We start from the raw sequence: 10,478 nt of genomic DNA on the forward strand, positions 1-10,478 counted from the left end.
AATTACGTCCTTCTATGAATGCGATTCAATACGATGTCTTAATGTTCACTCAAGTTACAGACGGCAGTAGGCAGACGGACGGGCGGACAGACAGAGATCCGGATTTCAACTCGTCTCGCCATCTTGATCATTTAAAGAGTCCCAAAAGTATAGATTAATAAAAAGAATACAATGTGAAGTTCATTTAAGGCGACTAAATCATTTTCACCACTAACGGTAGAAATATAGACTTCAAAATAAGTTCTTCTAATAACGAGTCATTCCTTCTTTAGCTCAATAACTGTCGTAATTCTTGAAGGCATGGGATTCACTAGGATATCAATTGATTTCTTTATAACGGGACCATATAAAACCAGATCTAAAATTTTATCAATTGACTTTTATTTGTTGTTTGCTGTTTAGCAACTTAACGGTTTAAATCGGGCGAGTTTCGAGGCCAATCAAAGCGTTGAATCTTTAGATCCTTGAATGTATTAGCCAACTAAAATAAAAATTCGAGCTGAATAAGATCATATACACCAATATTGTATAGATTTTTATACACGATTTGATTCCTACCTAAATTTAGCTCTTTTGTACGATGGTATGACGCTCTTAGATTAGGGGTACTCAAAAATTGCTAACCAATGTCGCATATTTTTGTGCATTCATTATTCCATCAAATAATGAAGAGGTCCCAAAACACGGTATGAAAACAGCCCCAAATCATTTATCTTTAAGGAAACTAAAAGAAAATAAGTTAAAAAAATTAAAAGTTAAAACAATCGGCAAATACCTCTGTAACCGTTAAATTAAAATAGCAAATAATGTATAAAAGCAAAAATTATTTCCGGGTGATTTGTGGTCGGAAAAGGAAGGAGAGGCGGGTGGTTGGTTTTTAACGGTTAAGAATGGCTTATCTCGATTTCCAGAAAAACTACGACATATATATAAGAAAGTTGTATGGCAATGTTGCAGGTAATAAATAAGTCTATAACTTTTGTATGAAGACTTTTTGCACTTAACCTCAAAATGTATGTGAAAAATTGAAATAAGCAATCTCTTGGGTTTTTCATTTTTATCTTTACAAAATGTTTTTTACTTTCAGGAAATTTGGTAGAACCTTACCTTCTTATGTCCCAAACACATTATTAAAATGTTTATATTATCTCCCTTTGTTGAAGTAATATCGAAAAAAACTCTAATTTTCAATCAAAAAATCCCAATTTCATTTTAAGTCTGGTTTTGTATTCCTGAAAGTCTGGTATAAAAATGTATACATACAAGGTCTGTCGCAAAAGAAACAGAACTTTTTAAATATAACTGTTTCTGGTGGCGCCACCTATTGGTGGGTATATGAAATAAAAAGTTTGATCTCTTGTTGATATTTCGTAAAAATTTGAAGACAATTGGACAACTGCAATCGATGTTATCGATCAAAAAGTGACAGCAGCTTTTGGTCATCGGTCGTAAAATGCAAAGAGCAAATATTAAATTTTGTTTTAAACTTGCGAAAACGTTTACTGAAACATTTCAAATGATGAAAAAAGTTTATGGTGATCAGTGCCTATCCCGTAGTAATGTGCATGAGTGGTTTAAGCGATTCCAAGAAGGTCGTGAGGACCTCTGTGAAGATCAGAAGTCGGTCGTCTTCAGAAGTCAAAAATAAAGACAATGCTGATTTGTTTTACGATTCCGAGGGTATTGTACACCGAGAGTTCGTCCCACCTGGCCAAACGATTAATGCTGTGTTTTACCTTGGTGTTATGAAGCGTCTTTTGTCACGCATTCGTCGTGCTCGACCACAATACCGTGAGGCAGGGTCCTGGCGCCTGTTGAACGATAATGCGCCGTGTCAACGGTCGACGCTTGTCACTGACTTTTTAAATCACTCACACTACTCACCTGATCTGGCACCCTGTGATTTTTACCTAATTGGAAAACTTCATTTGCCCATTAAAGGACACTGGTTTCAGGACATTTCAGCTATCCAAAAGGCGACGACCGATATTCTCAAGAGCATTCCGAAAAATGACCTTAAACACTCATTTGAAATGCTAATTGACCGTGCTAAACGCTGTATCGAAGCACAAGGAAACTACTTTGAATAAAAAAATATAACTTTTGAAAAATTTTAATTTTTTGTTGTTTTTTTTTTAACAGTCCTGTTTCTTTTGCGACAGACCTTGTATTAGTTTTGGTGAACTTGTGTTAGTTTACAAAAAAAAATTAATCTAAAAGTATTTCGTGCGTTAATAACGCATTGGTTTTTGGGGGAAAAATCCTGTTGAATTTGGGCTGTGCACCAGTGAAATCAACCGAGTCCAATCGATAGTCAGCCTAGTGGGCTGCATATTATGAAATCAAGCGTGGAAAGACAAAAAATCGGCTGGCAAGATTATGGCATCAGTCTTTTGGGATGCACGTGATATATTATTCACCGAATGATTACTGAGCCAGTTTTAATTTATTGCACTGTGTATTTGGTTGCAGTTCTATTCTACTATTCCCAATGTTTAGCAATTTTATTATTTTTAGGAAGGATCAGTTTGAAATTGTACGCATATATACTTCATCGTTCCCGTTTAAATATTGCACTGCTCTGTGCAATGCTTCAAAAATATTTTTGTATATCTCAAATCATAATATCAACACTCCAGTAATAAGTAAACAGCAATTCTATCAAAATTAAAGTGTTTATTACAACGCAATCTTTAATACAATAATAAAAGTTTTATTAAAGAATTCAAGGCCCATATTATAAGAGTTTAAATTAGTATCAATAATAATCAAAAACTAAACACAGCCAAAATAATTCACTTAAACTAAAAATTCTCACACTTTTTCGCGTAAAAAAAAGTAATCATGACAGCAACCGTTGTTTGTTTTTAATACTTATTTCGGGGCAACGCCAAATATCCTTTGAAAACCGTTACTATCCTAGAGAGTGAGTATAGTAAAACATATTTTTTTATATCATTGTTGTCTTTTTTGAGGTTAAGTCGTTAAAATATCAAAATTTGTCATGGGTAAGCGAACAACCACTGAAACGGTTAAAAAATCATATTAGATTTGCATAAAAAAGGTAAATCTTTGCATGAAATCAGAGAAATAGTTGGAAGACACTATTGCACAATAAAAAAAATTATTGATAAATATGGTAAACATAAGACTGTTGAAAATTTGTCACGACCGGGCCGACCAAAGAGCCTTATTGACACTGCGCTATCAATAGTATGAGAAGTAAAAACAAAACCAGCTTCAAACGCTTTTCTAATATCAAAAGATATAGCGGAGACATCGGTTAAACCAGTAAGTGCCAGTACAATCAGGAGAACATTGCACAAAAGCGGTTTGCATGGACTAGTACTACGCCCAATGCCCTATACATCAAAGGCGAATCAACAGATGAACTTGGAATTTGCAAAAAAGTATATAAATCAGGCTGCAAACTTCTGGGAAAACATTTTTTATACGGACGAAAGCAAATTCGAAATATTTGAGTCGAAAAAACCTCCTAAAATTTGGCGATCCAAAAAACAAGCCTTTTATGATAACCGTGTTAGCAACACCGTAAAGCACGGTGGAGGCTCAGTTATGGACTGGGCTTGTATGGCAGCAGCCGGTGTTGGGAATTTGGTTTTGAATGAGTCCACGATTAACAAATTGGATTATTTCATCATTTTAAAAAATAACGTTGCTCAAAGCATTGAAAAATTAGGCCTATCAGGAAACTGAATCTTTCAACAGGACAAAGATCCTAAACACAAGTCCAAATTTGTTACTGAGTGGCCGTTATATCGAACACCAAAACTCTGGATAACGCTCCTCAGACCCCAGACATTAATCCTATCAAGCATCTGTGGAGCACCTTGACCGAAAAATTAAGCAGAAGGACATTTCAAGCAAGGACGACCTAAATAAGGCTTTGATTGAAGAATGGAGCAAAATCTCCCAAGAATTTACAAAAAATTTTGCAGAATACATGGCTAGAAGAGTAAGTGATGTCCAGAAGTCCAAAGCAAAATAGACCAAATAGTAAAATGAATTGGTAGTTTTTCATTGGGGTGAGCTTTTTACGTGGCGGGCCCCAAACCCAGCGCACAACCCTATTGTTTCGCAGAACGGATGTTCTTAGGCTACCCAGGCTTGGCCAGAGACCGAAGTCGTGAGCTGCTTGAGTCATATGTAAAAGAATCGTTTCCCAGAAGTCCAATCAGGAAAACTAGTATCCTCTGAATGAAGAATGAATATTAATTAATTTATTTAATATATATTTAATATATATTTATTTACCATACATGCTACTTTTCTGCTAATACAAGTATGATTACAAGTAACCCTATTAAACTGTTCTCTTAAAAAATCGCGTTTTTCAATCACAGTGGAAAAATCACCGGTATTGAAATATCGCTCATCCCTACCATGCAGACTTTAGCATCTTCTTTTCTTTATTGGCGTGGACACTGCTTACGCGGTTGTAGCCGAGTTTACAGCAGCGCGCCTGTCGTTCTTCCTTTACGCTTTTGGCGCCAATTGGAAATTCCAAGTGCAGCCAGGTCCGTCTCCGCCTGGTCTTTCCAACTGAGGGCAGGTCTTCCTCTTACTCTGCTTCTTCCGGCGGGTACTGCGTCGAATATTCTTAGAGCTAGAGTGTTTTCATCCATATGTACGACATGACCTAGTCAGCGTAGCTGCTGTCTCTTAATTTTATGAACTATGTCAATGTCGTCTTATATTTAACACAGCTCATTGTTTCATCGACTGCGGTGTTCGCCGTTGTCAATGCGCAAAGGGCCATAAATCTTACGCATCTTTCTACAAAGAAGCTGTTGCATGCTTCTTATCAGTTTTTGCACTCGTATTTTAATAACTCGGCCGACAATCCATTGGCCCCACCGCTTTGTTTATCTTCAGACGGGTAATTGCTATTAGAGCTACATATTCATCGATTGTGGAATCGGGTTCACCATCTCCTGGTGTTCTGTTTTCACTGCCATTCAGCAGGCTGGAGAAGTTTTCCTCCATAATTTCAGTATGCTCAGGGCATCAGACACTAGATCACCACTAGGAGTTCTACAAGAGTAGCATCTTCTTACATGCATGTTTTTCAACCCCGTTGAGCTTTGGGGGTTTTTCATCGGCCATCTTGTCCAGTTTGAATAGTTCTTTAGCATTATGCCTACGTGTTCTGGGCTTCTTGTTCCACCACCTTTGCATGCACTGGAGGGCGCTAGTTACAATTCGTTTTGAGAAAGTTAGTGAGCGTGGCTGACCGCTCCTCTAGTTCTAGTTCTAGTTTGTACTAAGGAACCTGCATACCAAGTTTTATCAAGATATCTCAATTTTTACTCAAGTTACAGCTTGCACGAACGGACAGACAGACAATTAACTGGATTTCAACTTTTCTCGTCACCCTGATCATTTATATATATAGAACCCTGTATCTACCTCGATTAGTTTTAGGTGATACGTACAACCGTAAGGTGAACAGCAGTATAATAGTCTGTAGCAACTGGTTATCGCTAGTTGGTAAAAATCGTGTACGTTTATTATGGACTGGCTTAAAAATAGCACTGTTGTAACAAACTGTTGGGTTTTGTTCTAATGCAGAATTATTTGCATTATTAATCGGCCTCTATAGGCTTTTTGTTATAAAGTCTGTTAAAAGAAGTTGTTTTTTTGGTTTCTCCAGTTGTTTAGATAATTTTTGATACCCAGCAACACAAGATTTTAGTTTATTGTAACACACGCTCCATGTCAGGATCATGAGCAAGAAAATGTTTTTCCAAACTTGTAGCGAATTTCAAGCCCACACGAATTAAATTATCCGTTAAAACCTGACCTTCACCTTTGTCCTCGTTGATATCGACATCTTTATTCTCATTGATAGCCACAATTTCAATTAAGTCGTCATCATCAATAGGACCTTCTTGCATTAATTCTTCGAAGTCAGCCGTTTGGTTGTGTCAAACCATCCCTACCTATATTATTTGAAAAATTTATAAACTTAGAACAAATTTCTGTTCTTTGCATCACCGAAGTTCTACTTTGAACGAAAGTTGGTAAAATGTTTTTCCAACAAGCATTTAAGGTTGATTGCCGCAACTGTTGAATGGCAAAGGAAACATATGCAATGCAATCCAAAATCTTAAACTTTTTCCATGCTTCCATAACATTCGAACTGTTTTCTTCCACTGTTATAATACCCTGATCGAGTGGTTGAATCAGAGAAGTGGTGTTAGGCGGCAAAGCAACTAAATATTCGAATGTACCAGCAGTGGAATTTTGAATTCTAAACCCTTTTTGTGTCATATATTTCGGGACTTCTGGCACAAATACAGTTATTGAACCAATCTTTAAATAGATTAACCGTAATCCATGCCATTTTATTCGCCATAACATAAACTGGAAGTTGTTTAATGTCCTTACCTTTTAAAGCTCTTGACATAAGGGATTTGTTGATTAAGAGTGGCTTCAACATTTATCGCCAGATGTGTTACTGCAAAGCAAGAGGTCATCCGATCTTTGGCTTCAACGTCACCAACTGTCTTTTCAGATTTTGCTATGAATATTCTTTTTGGCATTTGCTTCCAAAACAATGCCGTTTCGTCGGCATTAAATATTTTATCTGGAGTATATCTGCCCTATTGAATTATTTTTGCTATTTATCAGATCAGTTTTTTGCAGCATTTTGGTCTGCTGATGCCAATTCTCCTTGAATTTTTACATTTTGAAAATGGTGTCTTTTCAGAAAATCATGACTTGTATCAGTGGCGTGGCTAGGGAGGGGACGAAGGGGGCCGTCGCCCCGGGCGCAACGTCTTGGGGGCGACAAAACGATCTTCGCTGTTTTTTAATATTCAGAAAAATACTTCAACAAATTTTTTTTACAAAATTTATTATAAAAGATAAAGAGTTGTACACTCACAATGTAATAATCTGAATAAAAATGAAAAATACTAATTTTTACTCGAATACTCTTCAGTTTTTCAATTTTTTTATATATTTTGGCTTATGTCTTTCTTAAAAATAGTGATAGAACTTAAAGATGCACTTTTCTAGCTTTGTCTAGCGACGTGTCACTCTCACAGTTACCCTAAGCTTAGAATGTAACTTTATTTACTTTTATTTTTCCAAATTTTCAAAAATGGTATTTAAAAACTCCAATTCGAGCAAAAATTCCTGCAAATTGTGTCAAAAGTGTACAATATATAGGGCGAAAATGGGTTTTTTCTATGGCTTTTAATAAGATGTCTTGTAAATTTACTATCAATTTCCTCAAAACCCGTATTGTGAGAATTTTGGAACTTCAGAATTTGCGTGGCTTCTAGTTCCTAAATTTTATATACTTAATATCGAAGATATTTTGTAAAAATTCACTTTTGTTCGAACCACCTCATGAAACTTGTAAGTAGGTAGATAAAGGGGGGCGGCAGAACATCCTTGGCCCCGGGCGCCCGAAGTTGTAGCTACGCCACTGACTTGCATTGAAAGCAATTTTATTAGTTCCCTGATGGGATACTGATGGTTCTAACTCCAGAAGTCGATTGCATATTCTAAACGCTTTCTCTTTAATAAATTTCTAATCTATAGAATATTTTTTCTTGTAAATCTTCAATCCAGAACACCATATGTTTTTCAGCATACTCCAAAGTAGAATTTCGACTGTAAGAAGTTTTTTTGAACTAAGTGCTGACCCGGAAATTAATGATTGTCGAATGGAATCTCATTTTCGTTTAAACTAAAAGCTTTGCCAACAGATGCAAACTTTTGCCACTTCTTAGACAGTCTAGATTTTTTTTCGTTTCTAATGAAACTGTTTGCCTCTTCAATTTATAAAAAATAACTAACTTAAACTTCAACTTTAAGAACTTTATGGAAATTATGTATTGCGTCAAGCAAACTGATATGTTAAATAAAGAGGGTATTTCCTTTAAAGTAAACAAGCCGTGAAGTAGAGTTGCCATTTGGAAAAACTTTAAATTTCTTCTTGACCAACCGTGTTATTTCAAAATCGTGTAAAAAACGACCGTGTAAAAACAATTTTACTGTAAGTTCTTTGAGGTGGATCTGATATACTTGTATATTGCTTTCTCACCGGGTTAGCTATAGCTATGTTGCGAATCATTAATTTAGTAAATACTCACCTTTTTCTTTGACATCTCCGATACCCCTATCGCGAAAAGAAATTTAGATAATCATATGAATGCATTCTTTTCTTTACAAGTATGGCTGTTCTCAAATTGTTTGTTATATGCAAACTATTTTGGCGACTTTAATCCAAATACCACGTTTCGCGTGGCTACACATACATGGTTCCTGAACTTATGCCATATCGTAGCCAATCCTCTTTAAATTGAAGATGAGTTCAACATAGGCGACCTTCCTTTATGCAGATTTATTTGAAAAGTCTTCACTGTTAAGTTTGAGTTTCTTCTGGGAGTCAGGTTGAATTTCCGGCTCTTCATTACCAGCGTCTTGGAGCTTCAGTATGGCAACCAGGATCTCTACTGGATTTTTCTCCACCTATCGCTCTATTAGCGTATTTTTATTGTTTTCGGTCGGGTGGCAATGCTTGAGGCGAAGGAACACGCAACCTACGTCCCATCCAACTTGCACGAAAATTTCGTACAATATGTTTTCGGCGGACTTATTTATTTGAAGAATATCGTTTTGGCTATCATCCTCCTTGCCGGAGTTGGTGACTTCAGTACCCTCAAATCTTCCATCAGCACATCAAGATTTTGTCTCCTGAGAAGCCGCAAGTTATCTTTTGCACAAAGTTAGGTAAAAAGTTTGAACTAAAGACGTAAATGCACTCTTGTGAAGAGTAGAACGTGTTAAGGGATCGTCTGAGTGTGGAATTTTCGAAAAATGGATTTTTGTTTGTTGCATTATCTGATAGTATACACTGTAATAAACATTCTCTCAAATTTTGAAATCGAAATTAAAATTATTACGGGCGCTACAGTGTTTCTTATAGAAAGGGGATTCTATCTTTAAACGCGTTTTTCTCAGAATGGTGTTTCACAAAACGGTTTCCGCTCTTAAAGGAAGAGCTTTGAAGATATCTAGTTTCAATTTGGAGAAAACATGTCTAACGTCAATCTCACACTGACACGAACCCTTAAACCAGTTTTCTGTTTTGCGGCAGAACGACTTTCAATCGCCATAGAAAATATCGCGTGGGCAAACCCTTTGCCTGCATATTACCCGTATGCAAATGTTACATTTCAGTTTCTGCAATTTGATGTTCTCGTACCCTTGAATATTTTGGTATAGGACTTTTGTATTTCAAGCAGTCGTAAGAACAATACGAGGATTAAGTAATGAGACTGATTCCATAAAAACCGTATATTTTAAAATTATTTTACAACTCTGCCATCCCCTTCCAAGTAGTCCCCTAGGCCAGCTATACAGCAATTCCAGCGCGTTTTCCATGCTTCGTTCGGGATGTCCGCGAGTACCCTCGTCACGGCCGCCTGGATGTCCGTAATCGATTCAAAATGGGTTCCTTTGACCACCAATTTTGTGTTAGGAAACAAAAGAAAGTCACAGGGTGACATGCCGGGCGAATAAAGCGGCTGTTGCAACACGGCGATCCCTTTGGAGGCCAAATACTGGGACAAGCTGAGGGCGGTGTGGTACGGCGCGTTGTCGTGATGAAGGATCCAGTTACGTGCGATGTCTGGGCGCACCCTGTTGACTCGTTTTCGCAATCTTTCGGGTACTTGGCAATAGTTGACTTGATTCACAGTTTTCCCCGGTGGAACGAATTCTTTGTGGTCGATTCCACGGTTATCAAAAAAGGCAATAACCATCGTTTTCACCTTCGACTTGCTCATGCGAGCTTTTTTCGGGCGGGGGGCCCCTCCTTAAACTCTTTGAGCCATCGAAACACCTGGGCACGACTAAGAGCACTATCCATACACTCCTACAATTTTAGCGTACGTTTCCGAAGCTGTTTTGCCCAATCTGGCGCAAAATTTTATCGCGACGAGTTGCTCTTGATTTCGTTTTTCCATTTTCGTGGCGAGCACTACAAACACACGTCTACTCAACTTGACTCAGCATGCGAACTAAACAAGCTAGAGCGATGGTACATATATCAATGGAGAGGGGAGGGATGCCGGAAAAAGAGAAAGGGAATTTCAAAGTCACAGGTTTACCACAAGCGTGGCAATAAAATCAGTCTCATTACTTAATTGTCAAACCTCGTAAGTACAAACTCGCTTGTCACTAATTCGAAAGCATTGATGAGTCCAAAGTAAACGCAAAAAAAATAATAAAATTACATTTATTCAGATTTGTAGCTTTAGTCAATCTATAAACAATAAAAATGCTGATTTAAATATCATTCCTACAAATTGCATTGTTAGACGAACAATTACTTATACAACGCCGATTGATCGTGTTACATCATTTGATACTAAGTCAATGAAATTCAAGTTGCTGGATGATCCCATAGTACTAGATGTGAGAAAATAATAATGAGA

This window comes from Bactrocera neohumeralis, chromosome 4 (assembly GCF_024586455.1).
Source record: "Bactrocera neohumeralis isolate Rockhampton chromosome 4, APGP_CSIRO_Bneo_wtdbg2-racon-allhic-juicebox.fasta_v2, whole genome shotgun sequence".
Classification (NCBI taxonomy): Eukaryota; Metazoa; Arthropoda; class Insecta; order Diptera; family Tephritidae; genus Bactrocera; species Bactrocera neohumeralis.